The sequence below is a fragment of the Abramis brama genome (genome assembly GCF_963993115.1).
Source record: "Abramis brama genome assembly, chromosome: 4".
Lineage (NCBI taxonomy): Eukaryota > Metazoa > Chordata > Actinopteri > Cypriniformes > Leuciscidae > Abramis > Abramis brama.
The window spans coordinates 19,435,048-19,448,147 of record NC_139966.1 but is presented as its reverse complement, the minus strand read 5'-3'; the positions used below and the strand labels follow the sequence as shown (position 1 = coordinate 19,448,147).

At 36.9% G+C, this 13,100-nt stretch overlaps 1 long non-coding RNA gene across 2 annotated transcripts; it reads right to left on the bottom strand.

Annotated features, from left to right (window-relative positions):
• Positions 1-795: 795 nt before the first annotated feature.
• Positions 796-10,456, bottom strand: LOC311082010. Of its 2 annotated transcripts, XR_014606083.1 has the most exons (4): positions 10,209-10,456; positions 10,018-10,116; positions 8,581-8,707; positions 796-904 (listed from the first exon to the last, which is right to left on the bottom strand). It is a non-coding gene; the product is annotated as an uncharacterized lncRNA (long non-coding RNA). The 2 variants fall into 2 exon arrangements; XR_014606082.1 differs by having other exon boundaries at positions 10,018-10,456.
• Between the last annotated feature and the right edge of the window lie 2,644 nt (positions 10,457-13,100).

Sequence of the window (13,100 nt, the reverse complement as noted above, 5' to 3'; positions counted from 1 at the left end):
AACATGGAAAAAGTCAAGGATGTGTATAAACGCTTAGTTGATAGAACTAATCCTAACCCAATTTTTGTAACCCACTGCTTACATTGCAGTAAGCAATGTTTAGTTTAGTCCGTTTAGGGTTAATATTTTGCAGTGAATACAAAATGCACCCCCTCTTCTTTCTCAGATTATGCTGTCATGATGTGAAGGACACAAAGTGGTTTTGAATTTGTCCCTCACTTTTATCAAACATAACATACAACATACCATCAGACTTTACTATTTAAAATCATCTCATTGCTCAATCATAGTTAATTTAATCAAGCATTTCTTGATAAACTTTTCTACTGTATTTTTGACATTAGGAAGATGCCCCTGATGGAGATGCCCCTGCCCAACCACTAGCTCCCAGGGCAAAAGGAAGAAAAAAAAAAATGCAGAAAGGAGATCACTGAAACACTGAAAAAAAGAGTAAGGCACCAAAAAAGTTAATAGATTTAGTTTAATTTTTGTTGTTTTGTTTTATTTTTGTGATCTCCAATTATACTCTAATAAATGGGTTTTTTTTTTTTGATGTCCAATTATATTCTAATAAATGATTTGGTGTTTTTTTTATATCCAATTATATTTTGATAAATGTTTTTGATGTATTTATTAATGTATTTATTTATACTTAGTTGTTTATTCATACAAATAGTAATGAATAACCAAGAAACACATTATTAGCAATTAACAACGAATGCGTTAAGTATCTAAAATTTCCAGACAGGAGAAGTGAATGGTTGCCTTGCTTTGAACAAATAATATGCTAATAGACAGCAATCAATCCATATGAGAGAGAAGTCTGGTCTGGAAGGTGGATCTGGAACCGACTTCTGTCCGAAGTGTCACAACCTCTCTTGTTAATCTGTCTTCTCAAACTGCCCTGAAATACAATTTAAACATCAACAATTATTGTTAGAAATAACGCAAGCCTCTTCACAATGCTCATTTTTTTGCCTCAGTGGTTAAAGTGTGCAAAAAATTCTGCCGGACTGAAATTTATTCTTTGGTGAACCGTTTTCAAGAGTGTAAATAAGATTAAGTGTTAAGCACCTTTCAGGCTCACGTACCAGTGCGTAGCTGAAACAGGTGCTGTATCTATTCAATGGCCATAGCCTTTATTTAACCAACAGAGATAAGGTGGTAAAAAACTTTGATTGCTTTGTACATATCATTAACTACCAATGCATTTTCCTTCGAACAGCAAGAGAAGACCAAGAAACTCTATTGTAATAAATCTAAGAAATAAACCATATAATCCGTATAATAAAACCTTATAATAAATTGTACTGTAATAATAAAATTTAACTGTAATAAATCTTAAGGCACCATGATACACAGCATCCGGGGAGGCAAGAAGATAAGAAGGAGCATGCTGATACACCACATCCCCATAGTCAAGAATCGGTAAGAAAGTAGCAGACACAAGCTTCTTCCTTGCATTAAAATGAATCGTTCAAAGGAGTCATTAGTTCGCGAATTGGATGTGTCATGCGCGTTGTGTGATTATCCATGGACATCCAAGATTTGTGTCAACACAGAAAACATTTCATCACTGGATAGTTTTTTTTTTTTTTCGTTTAATTAAAGTGTTGTTTTATGTCAGCTGAATGTCTGGGACGCTTTTCAGAGAAGATAAGGCAACAACTTATTTAGCACAATTCGCACCCAGCGGTAATTAAGAAAAAAAAAATCCCCGAATGCTCCACATGAAACTTTGGTCTTCCGACCTTTTACCACCGTGTCAATTTATTTTGATTAATATGTGCGAGGGAGAGAGAGCAAGACAGCGCTTAGTTTGGAGACGGTGAAGTCTTGTTTACACTTTCGCCTGGCTCCGAAGAGAGAGAGAGAGCGCGCGCGCGACCAAGTCTCTCTCTCTGCTTGTTCTTTCAGTTAAAGGGATAGTTCACTTTGAAATTAAATTTTGGTATGTTTTAGCTTACCTCAAGGGCATCCAAGATGTAGGTGTCTTTTTTTCCGCAGTAGTTTCAATTTTGATATTTTTAGGTCAAACCGTTCTTGTCTGTCAGTCGTATAATGCAGGTCTATGGTCACTGTCTCAAAGAGCATGCACAGAGTCCAAATTAAAACAATTCCCCGTCGTCCAAATTAAACAATTCCCCATCGTAAGTACACATTGATGGCCTAAGACACGAAACGAGCGGTTTGTGTGAGAAAACGAACAGTATTTATATCGTTTTTACCTCTTATACACAGCCACGTCCAAGTGATCTGATCTGACGTGTACGCAGACTGGTGCATAGATATATACACTAGATGTCGCCTTGTCTACGGCAGTTCATTGGAACAATGTCTTTAAGGCGACATCTAGTGTATATATATCTATGCACCAGTCTGTACACGTCACACACCAGGATGCGCGCGCGCCCTCAGATCACTTGGACGTGGCTGTGTATAAGAGGTAAAAACGATATAAATACTGTTCGTTTTCTCACACAAACCGCTAGTTTCGTGTCTTAGGCCATCAATGTGTACTTACGATGGGGAATTGTTTAATTTGGACGACGGGGAATTGTTTTAATTTGGACTCTGTTCATGCTCTTTGAGACAGTGACCATAGACCTGCATTAACCCTCTGAGGTCGACAAACGCACGGGCGCGTTTTGCTGGATTTTCTCCACATTGTAGCACTATAAACTTAAATTACTCCGTCATTTATGGTCATACAGAAAAAAGAAATATAAAAAAAGAATCTGTGATATTTCTACTTACAATTTCTACTTGTGTCCACTTACAATCAAATCAAAACATTGTGCTTTTGTAAAAGAAAGAAAATAAACAGGGTGTGCGTTCTGCCTCTCTGTCGCGGTGAACTTTTTTTTCTTGAGCACGTCTATAAACTGAAACAAAACTCAGCGAATACTTGTCACACATTTATGAGCCATATACCTTTATAAACATTTAAGTGTGTACTTTTAAATGATCGGATTAGACGCGCCTGAGCTTACATTGGATTTACATCAGTAGAAGAAGAACGCGATTTGAAGACAAGAAAGGTGTAAGGTAAGAAATTCTTACATATTAGTTTGCTATTGTTGCATAAATTTCACATTGCAGTTGAACTGTTGCTAGATATATGGTGAATATTATCATATTTAGACCCGTGTTTACTGTTACTGTGTTTGTGGATATCTGCTCAAACGTAGATATGTATATGGTAACCATAATGTTTTATATTTGAGCGCGATCGCGCTTGAATGTATCATATTTTGCAGCGCGATCGCGTTTGAATGTATCATATTTTGCAGCGCCATCGCGTTTGAATGTATCATATTTTGCAGCGCGATCGCGTTTGAGTATCATATTTTGCAGCGCGATCGCGTTTGAATGCATCATATTTTGCAGCGCAATCGCGTTTGAATGTATCATATTTTGCTGCGCGATAGCATTTGAAAAGCAAACGGCTTCATGTTTTTACTATTATCTCATTTCATATCATCATAACGAATGGAAACATTTGAAGTAACATGATAATCAATATATTTTTCTCTAGCTTAGTTGTTACTGAAATCTTTTGGAAGATTTATACTGCTATAGGTTATTGATATTATTATTTTATCCAGCACTGTGCATAGCTTATGCCTACAAGGCACAACAAACCTGGTGTTCATTATATTATTGTTGGAAACATTTGTGTGTGTGTGTGTGTGTGTGTGTGTGTGTGTGGTGTATTCTGTGAATTTTAAAAAGCAATTTTAACCAGAAAAATCTAAAATTTATTCCCAAAATCGTGCAGGCCTTTCTCTTGATATCAGTATGTTCTAGGGCTGTCCCCGACTATGGATTTTCATAGTCGAATCAGAATCGTCATGCCTTGCCTATAGTCGACTAATAGTCGAATCATGTGTGTGGGGGAGTTTCAAAGCCGCGCGATGTACAGAAAATCACACAAAGATATAGAAGAAAATGTATAAAAACATTTTTGATCAATAAAACTAAGAAATAACATAAATAACTCCAGAAAGGCCACACTGCAGATTTGCATTTCACATGCAAATCAAATTAAATCGGCTAAATTAGGCTACCTGTGCGAGCAGGCCAGCCTACAGCACAACATCGATGCAACGAAAAAATAAACAATTAATTTACTAAATTAAATTAGAACAGAATATAGGCCTACCTTTCTAATAAATAAAAATACAAAACGAAATAAATCAGAATCGTCACAGGATGAGGAGCAAATGTGTGCAAAATGCCTAAAGTGCAGGGGAACATATATTCAAAACACAAGCCACAAATAGTTAGATTAGATAACCCTGACAGATTAATAAATAAAATATAAATAAAGAAATTATTAAAATAACGATAGTAGCCAGAATTTTCAACTTTGTCTTTTTAACTGCAGAAACAACAATGAATGCTAAACTGGAGAGGCAGTCTTTTTAGATAAAAATGTTCACAGCATCCAAAAATAAAATTAGAACCGGCTGAAAAGTTTTGAAATCACTTGTACTCTACCTGATCGAGAGAACAAATCCAGTCTTTCACTCTGTCTGTGTCCGTTAGTCTTTTCAAATTGTGCGCGCGGATAAAATACATTCTAACGTGAAACCCAGTCTATGCGTGGAATTTGTTAACGTTGGCCGGCAGAAGTGCGATCATGGTTTTCCTGATGCTAAATCCAGCCTTGGAGAATATCCTTTCTGATGGTGTACATCCACACTTTAGATTTTCTTATCCCAGACATTGTTAAAGATTTAAATCCTTGCCGCGAAGACGCTCCTCTGTCGGTCACGGATTGAAAGTGAAACTTAAATCTGTCACGGGGTGTTTGGATTTATTCACGCACGTTAAAAAAATATTTATTAAAAGCTTCTTGCACATTTTTATATAGGCCTACAGCATTATCATAATAGGCTGAATATTAACGTATTGACATAAAAGCTAGTTCTATGTGAAATCAGACATTGAGCGCCCGCATATAGCCAAAGTGGCATGATCCTCGTTTCATAACACCTCTGCGAAGATTCGACCATGAGATCGGTAGTCGAATCAGGCTCCTCCTATCGAAGCATCGAATCTTCGACTATTCGGGGTCACCCCTAGTATGTTCACTTTTTTTTTTTTTCAGGGCCCAGATGCCACTGAGGGCTTCAGCTTCATGGTAAAGTGAAAATCAAACACCTTGGAAATGAAAGGTATGTACAATGTTTTTAGGAATGGCACAAAGGTCTCTGTCTTTGGATCATTGTTTTCAATAAGTGCTTTTTTGGCATTTGTTGTGTGTATCTTTGGACTATGTTGTGTTGTAAATAAATCCAAACAATTTAAAAGCCATTCTTTTTTAAATCTCCTCATTTACAGTATTGTGCAAGGTTGCCCAGAATGACAGGGCCTGATAGCTCCTAATAGGGCCGTTAGGGGAGGGTCTTTGTCTTTCTCAGGTGTGAAAACAATACATATTAATGACCTCCGCATAAAGCTTTTTCACACAAAACACATCGTAAAAATTTTAAATCAATATATTGTCTTATCTGAATGAGCAGTCAGGGTGATTTTCACATAGTTTTAGAGCAAATATTCTAGGCTATGTGATACAATTTTCAAAAGTCTTGTGAAGAAATAATCAGTATGGGTTTCATGGCCTTATTTCAGTGAGAATTTTTTTTTGTATTTTCACAAACCACGCATAAATATCATTATCTCAAAACTACAAACTTTTACATACATGCTGCTGATATATTATCATAGCAGAGTTTGTGCTGAATACAGTGTAATTAGACTTTAGCCATGAAAATGTCACAAGTAACAGAAATAACCAGAAATGTCAGAGCATGTCAGAACACCTCCAGGGCCCAGAAAACAGCTCAGACCTCAGAGGGTTAAATGACTGACAGACAAGAACGGTTTGACCTAAAAATATCAAAATTGAAACTACTACGGAAAAAAAGACACCTACATCTTGGATGCCCTTGAGGTAAGCTAAAACATACCAAAATTTAATTTCAAAGTGAACTATCCCTTTAAACATGCACTGTGACTCTGTCACAAGCGCAGCAGTTCATCTACATTACTCACCGATCAAATAAGACTTTGACGGGACAAAAATTCACTTTGGCGGGCGCTAAAACTCACTTAAGAGTCGTTTGGTCATTAATCGGACTGGTTTTGTTTTAGCTGCAGCTAAGTTCCTTTGTGCGACCCACCTTTTCTCACTGTGTGACCCACAAGTGGGTCGCGACCCACAGTTTGAAAACCACTGTCCTAACCAACGAAAACCCCCAGCTAAGAACTTTATGGCTTTACAAGCTTCAAAGAGATCAGCCCAACTAAAAGAAAAACATTGTCAGCGTTTGATAGTGTTGGAAAGTCTGATTGGTTCAGAGATGCCACAGCTTGGTGCTCGATCAAGATAACAGCAGAAGTTGCGGGACCATCTTCTTCTTAAGGACCTCTGAATGACCTCAGGGTGTAAAATCTTTTCAAACCACAGAACTGAGATTTTACCTATAACTATACATAAAATCATTCAAGAACAATTTTCAATGGACTTATAATCAAACATCATGCAACTACATCATTCTATGTTGTTTCTACAATATATGTGTGTATCTAATATACTTAGATGCCATATAATTCATGTAATTGTTATAACTATTAGGTGTGTGAATGAAAGTGTGTCGTGCTTCCTGTCAGCATGATCGTATGTTCTTAATTCAAAAGATGGCTTGATTGAAATCTGTGTAAAATGTTTCGTATTCTTATAATAGTAATAAGGTCTAAACTGTGGCCTCTGTCCTCTCTGCTAGAGCTTAGAGAGTAAGGAGAGCACAGATAAGCTTGATTTATGATAAGAAGTGAAGAGAACACCACCTCCTAAATAAAGCCAGTGTCTAATTGGTCAGAACTGATCCAGGAGGCCGGACAAACATGCGAGTTTAAAATCTTAGACCCGAACAAAGTTTTAGAAGAGTTCTCAACAAGGTTAGAAAAGTGTGCGAAGGGAGAAGAGACCAGACAGACTAGTAATCATGTAAACACGCAGATGAAAGAACCCAAATCAAGATCAGAAGAACATGGGTTAAACAACTTCATTCAAGCCATCATCTACTCTCATCTCAATTTCCTTTCTTTTCTTAGTTTCCTTTCTTTTCCGTTGTGAGTCTCGGTTCTAAGTTAAGTTTTGCGGCAAGATTTCGGTCCACGTTTCTTCTGCAAAGCCAGCTTCAACAAAGACTTTCCATCAATCCGCCATCCACACCACGCGAGTGGCCGCCACAGACATCTATCCAAGCACGAGGAGACCAGCCAACGAACTCGGGAAACCCCTTTTTACCAGACAAAGGGAATCCCCAAAGCAAAGACAAGCAAGTACTGCCTCCAGACTCTTAAGCTGAACTTGTATATTGATATAAATGTAATAACCTGTCTAAGAAACGATAGAAGGGTTAAATTAATGATTGATGGTTCGTTACAGGTCATGTCTTATAAGTGCATATAGAAACTTGGGATTTCATCATCTCACTCTTAAACTTATTCTTTCCTCAATCTCTCTTTCTTGCTGCAACTCGTATGAATGTGTGTGTGTGCGTGTGTTTGTGTTAGATATTAGTTTTATGTGTTAGAATAATCAATAAAGTCTTGTTTGTAATTTTAAAGAGAAGTGTTACTTGTGTTATCTGCTTACGAATTTAATGTCTTAAACTGCTGATCTAAGTTACCTTGCTAACTATAGTGTTTCACTATAGTTTGGATATTTATATATTGCAGAGCTGATAGTTACAGCCAGTTCAAATGAACCGCGAACGAGTCATTTGCTCTGTTGTAATAAGTGATTCTTTCGAATTCCCTATAAATTAATTAATAATTCCGTTGAGCTAAATTGACCTGAATAATTACTAAATTATCTTACAGAACTTCAAGATCAATGGATTGAATGGGAGAGTGCAATGCTGCAAGGAGACACCAACGGTACAGTTGTGGTTACCGAAATTGTGTGCCCACAGGATGATGAAGCCCTGGAAGAACTTCAGAGAACTCTTGATCCTATGGAACATTCTCAGTCACATGGTCGTCACTTGTACACACCATACTTGCAACTAGTATCCAACCAACAATGACATTTAAACCTGAACTTCTTAGCTGGTTACAATATTGCACTTGGCAAAAACATCCCATTATGTTTACTAATGAACCAGCAAAAAAAAAGGCACTTAAGGAGTGGCACCCTTTGGGATGTATAACTAACAGTAGCAACAACTGTTATGAGTTCTATCTAGCTCTAAAAAAAGAAATACTAAAGATGTTATACAATTAGAGGTGGCAAAAGTAAAAGTGCTGAGTTCACCCATTTTGGGAAGTCCCAAAATAAAACCCAAATTAACAGGTAATGGTAGTTTACTTCTACATATTTACCACAATAATTGGTTTAGAATTTGTATTAATTTCATAGATCACTGATTTTTTTTTTTATGAACTATTTTTACCAGTCTTTTGTCTGAATTAGGAACTTCCCAAAACTTGTAAACTCAGCAGCACCAAGACATTCAAATTGTTATGAGTAATTGTGTATGCATACTATAAAGTATATAGTACCTGAAATTTCAACCTCCTGCAAGAAATCTTGCAGAAAGTTGATGATCTTCCCCTCACTTCTCTCCTTAGAAGTCCCCTTTTCACTGAAATTGGGCTGGACGCTCATCATTATGAAATCAGCATCAGGCTATAAAGAAACAGTGGTATATTTGGTTAAATATAATGAATGCATATTTGGTTGAAATATAGGCTTGTAAAGGTTATACAGAATTGAAATTCCAATATATTACTAGGCAAATGTAAGAAAGGATTAAGTGGCAGTTAAAATTGATACCTTGATAATGTAGCAGAGCGGGCGTGGTTTGACTCAAATTGATGTAATTTCCGACTACGCCACCTGGGGAATTTCACCCCAAGAATTTAATATAACCTCTAAGCTAAGGCACGTACAGGTCCCAATCACCGTTGAGTCAGAGACATAAGTAATCGTACAAAAGTATTTTATTTAAGCAACATTCATAGTTAAAAGAGGCATTGACCAGCAATCACACTCATCTCAATTGTTTAATTCTATCGTTAGCAGCAGAGGAACCTGGGCTTACCCGCAGAGGCAGTCTCGAGATATCACCCTTATGAAAATTACTCTATACACAGTGCACACACACTAATACACTCAACGACTCATGTCAGAGAAGACCACGACACACAGTGAGGACGTCGCCACCTAAATGGTCACTCGTCTGCCCCCGGGTGCCCAGGCCCTGCCAACAAACAAAAGAAAAAGACATCAAACAGTGATATGCAAAAAGAACAAAATGATATAACCATAAATCACTAATACAATAATCAAACCAAAATAATATACAAATTCAAAAAGAAATCAATTAAAGAAATAAACAGGAAAAAGCAAATCAAAAGAAACTCAAAGCATATCACTGAAAACAAAATTCACAGAAAACAGTTTACTGGAACAGTTCGCTCGAGACGGTTCACTCGAAACACTCGGGTCAGTTCACTCGAGTCAGTTCACTCGAGTCGGTTCCCTCGAGACGGTTCCCTCGAGACGGTTCACTCGAAACAGAACACTCGGAACAGAACACTCGGGTCAGTTCACTCGAGTCGGTTCCCTCGAGACGGTTCACTCGAAACAGAACACTCGGAACAGAACACTCAAGACAGTTCACTCGAAACAGAACACTCAAGACAGTTCACTCAGTCGAAACAGTTCACTCAAGACAGTTCACTTGAAAGTTCACTTAAAACAGAACACAAAACAGATAAAACAGAACACAAAACAGATAAAACAGAACACAAAACAGATAAAACAGAACAGCAGCCGATGAGGAGCAGAGCAAACAGCAGTTTATGATGAAGCAACGGGCAGATAATTCTCATGCAGGACGCCGCTGCTGTCCTTATCTCGTGCCTAAAAACAAAACAAAGGTGTTACACCGCGATTCCCCCTCCCTTGGCTTCATGCTCGAGCAGTATACTCACAAAACATGCTGTCCCGGGATTACTATCCCGAACTATGCGGTAGATGGAGTCAAATGTCTCCGACAAACTCGTTGGCAGAAAGCGCAGATAGATCCTACACTACGTTAAACATAGAGATTAGTCAGATTACCCGCTCAGCCAAAGCAAAACTTCATTTACAAGACACCATCGCATACAAATGCCTCCCTTACCTGTCTCAAATGTCCATACTGAACTCTCCAGAAAGCACACAGACTGGCAAACAGCACTGACAGTGAATAAGCAGCTTCAGCGATCTTTTTACGAGCAACACCTGACACTGCACTCCAACAAAAAGCAGCAGGGCGCCTGGGTGACGTCACGGCCCCGGATAGTGACGCACACTAAGGAACCGGTAACCCATGCTCTTATACGCACCGGATGCCAGGCCATTGGCCAAACCATAACAAGTAGGAGGGGTCATAACCCTTCCTGCTACAATAATGTTCCCAGGAACAAACGGAGCGGCAAGCTTCAGGGTTTGTAGCCATCTGGTCCACCAGGCCATACAGTTCCAAGTCCTTTCGAATTTGCTGCAGCATTGGAATTAGTCTTGTAGTTGAATGTAGGACAATTGCTTTTTTGGAGAAAAAAAACATGATTTGAAATGTTTACAATTTTAAATGAAAAATATTTTGAAATGTAATATTCATTTAAAACTCTTACCGAATGATGCTTTCTTTGCTGTCTAGGTTGATCTGGCTTGTGTATCCGCAGCTTATAATTTCATCAGTGTTCAACATCAGACACTGAGCATCTGCAGAATTTTCAACCTGAGAAAAAAGAAAATAAGTATTTTTTAAATAAAGCAGTGAATAAAATAAATGTTAAAACTAATCTTTACCTAATTTATATATACTGTAACCCTGCTGATGAGTTGACAGGATTCTAGATCGGCCACATCTTCCTTAGAGAATTTAAGTCCACTTCTCCTGTGCAGAGGAAGCTGTAGCACCACCCTCTCAAAAAAGCAGGAGGTGGGCCACCTTGTGCCAGGCTGACTGCCATTATTTTACCAATAGTTCTGTGTGCAAGGTAGAGTACATGCAGTAATGTGAAAAAAAGTATGTACAAACCTGAAGTTCTCATTATCAAGGTCTGTCGAAGATAACTTGGGATTTTTACCCTGGTTTTCAGTTCCTTCAAAGAATCTGTTTTCAATACCTGAAACCATATCTTAGACAAAACAGCAATACCCAGTTTTAGCTGAGTGACTGGTTTTGTTTCATATTAGAACAACAATTAAATGACCAACTTACCAGTTAAAAACTCTTTCCTAAGGGCTCCTGTATCAATACCTGCCTCTCCTATATACACCACCTTCAGAGTACTGGCAGGAGATGCAGCTTTCTTTCTTTTCCCCTGCAGAATGCCCCTGTCTGGAAGGTCTTCTCTGTCCACACACAACTTAAAATTCTGTTGTTGTGTCAACTTGATGTTCAAGGAAGTCCAATATATCTTCCGTACTTAAAGAGGACAGAGAACATATAAAATAGTCCCAAATTATCAAAAACAATGTGTATACATTATTGCCATTTCATAGTTCGTTAACACTTTATAATAACGTTCAGTTGTAAGTCATGTATAAGTGGTTAGTTAATGATGAACTAATCATTTACAAAACATTCATAAATGATTAGCAAGTGATATACTAACATTTTATGTATGTTTTATAAATTATGTTACAAGTAATTTGCAAGTGATTAGTAAATGATTAACTAATTATTTACGAAACATGACTATGCGTTCATAAGTGATTAATAAGTGATATGTTCATTATTGTATGTATGTTTTGTATATTCAGTTGTAAGTCATTTACAATTGATTAGTTAATGATTAACTAATCATGTACAGAACATGAAAATGCGTTTCATAAATGTTTAATAAATTATGTATTTTTTTGTATGTATGTAGCAATTAGAGGGTGCAGAAAGTGTTGTAAATGCCTTGTATACACGTACAGATAATTTGTAACAGGTAAGTAACAGTGTTCAACACGATGTGTAAACTCATGAATAAATCATTTACAAGACTTTCTGCGTCCCCTCATCTAAAGTGTAAACTATTCATCACTTGTAAATGTGTTACACATCATTCGTAGATTACCACTTCAAGAATCAAAAACGCATAAGATCAACGAATCGTTCTACGAATGATGTGTAACACATTTACAAGTGATGAATAGTTTACACTTTAGATTAGGGGGTGCAGAAAGTGTTGTAAATTATTTATTCATACGTTTACACATCATCTATAACAGGTGTTGGACACTGTAGTGTGTAGTGTAGTGTAGTGTAGTGTAGTGTAGTGTGTAGTGTAGTGTGTAGTGTAGTGTAGTGTAGTGTGTACTGCAGTGTAAGTGCTGACTGGTGAGGGTATAGACAGCTGTCTTCTCTGAAACACATGGAGTCTTTAACCACTGTGCACCTGATGTGAGCAAAACATAAAAAAAAATTTAACAATTTTTTTTTTAACATTTATGAAAGCATAGTCATGTTTCGTAAATAATTAGTTAATCATTTACTAATCACTTGTAAATGACTTGTAACTGAATTTACAAAACATACATAAAATGTTAGTATATCACTTGCTAATCATTTATGAAGGTTTTGTAATTTGATTAGTTCATCATTAACTAACCACTTACAAATGACTTACAACTGAACGTTATTATAAAGTGTTACCCATAGTTCCATCCAGCAGTTCCATCCAGCAGTGTGCAGAACAGTGTTTGGAAAATAATTAAATTATATGTGATTATGAATTACTGCACCATGTGCTGTGTTAAATAATTTGATAGTTATAATTTGAATAATTTCAATAATTTGAATAATTTGATAGTTAAATTTTTTTTTAATTTCATGGCTAAAAAACATGAAAACATGGATTGTGTAAATAAATATTTCTGTATTTGATATAAACTCACACGAAAGGCATCTAAATAAAACATACCTTATTGATTTACATACTGGAGTTTGAGCATGGGTACTTGGGGCACTGCTATTTGCTTCAGAAGTCACTATAGATTCAAAGCTGTACATGAAAACAAATGCAGTTTCAAACAC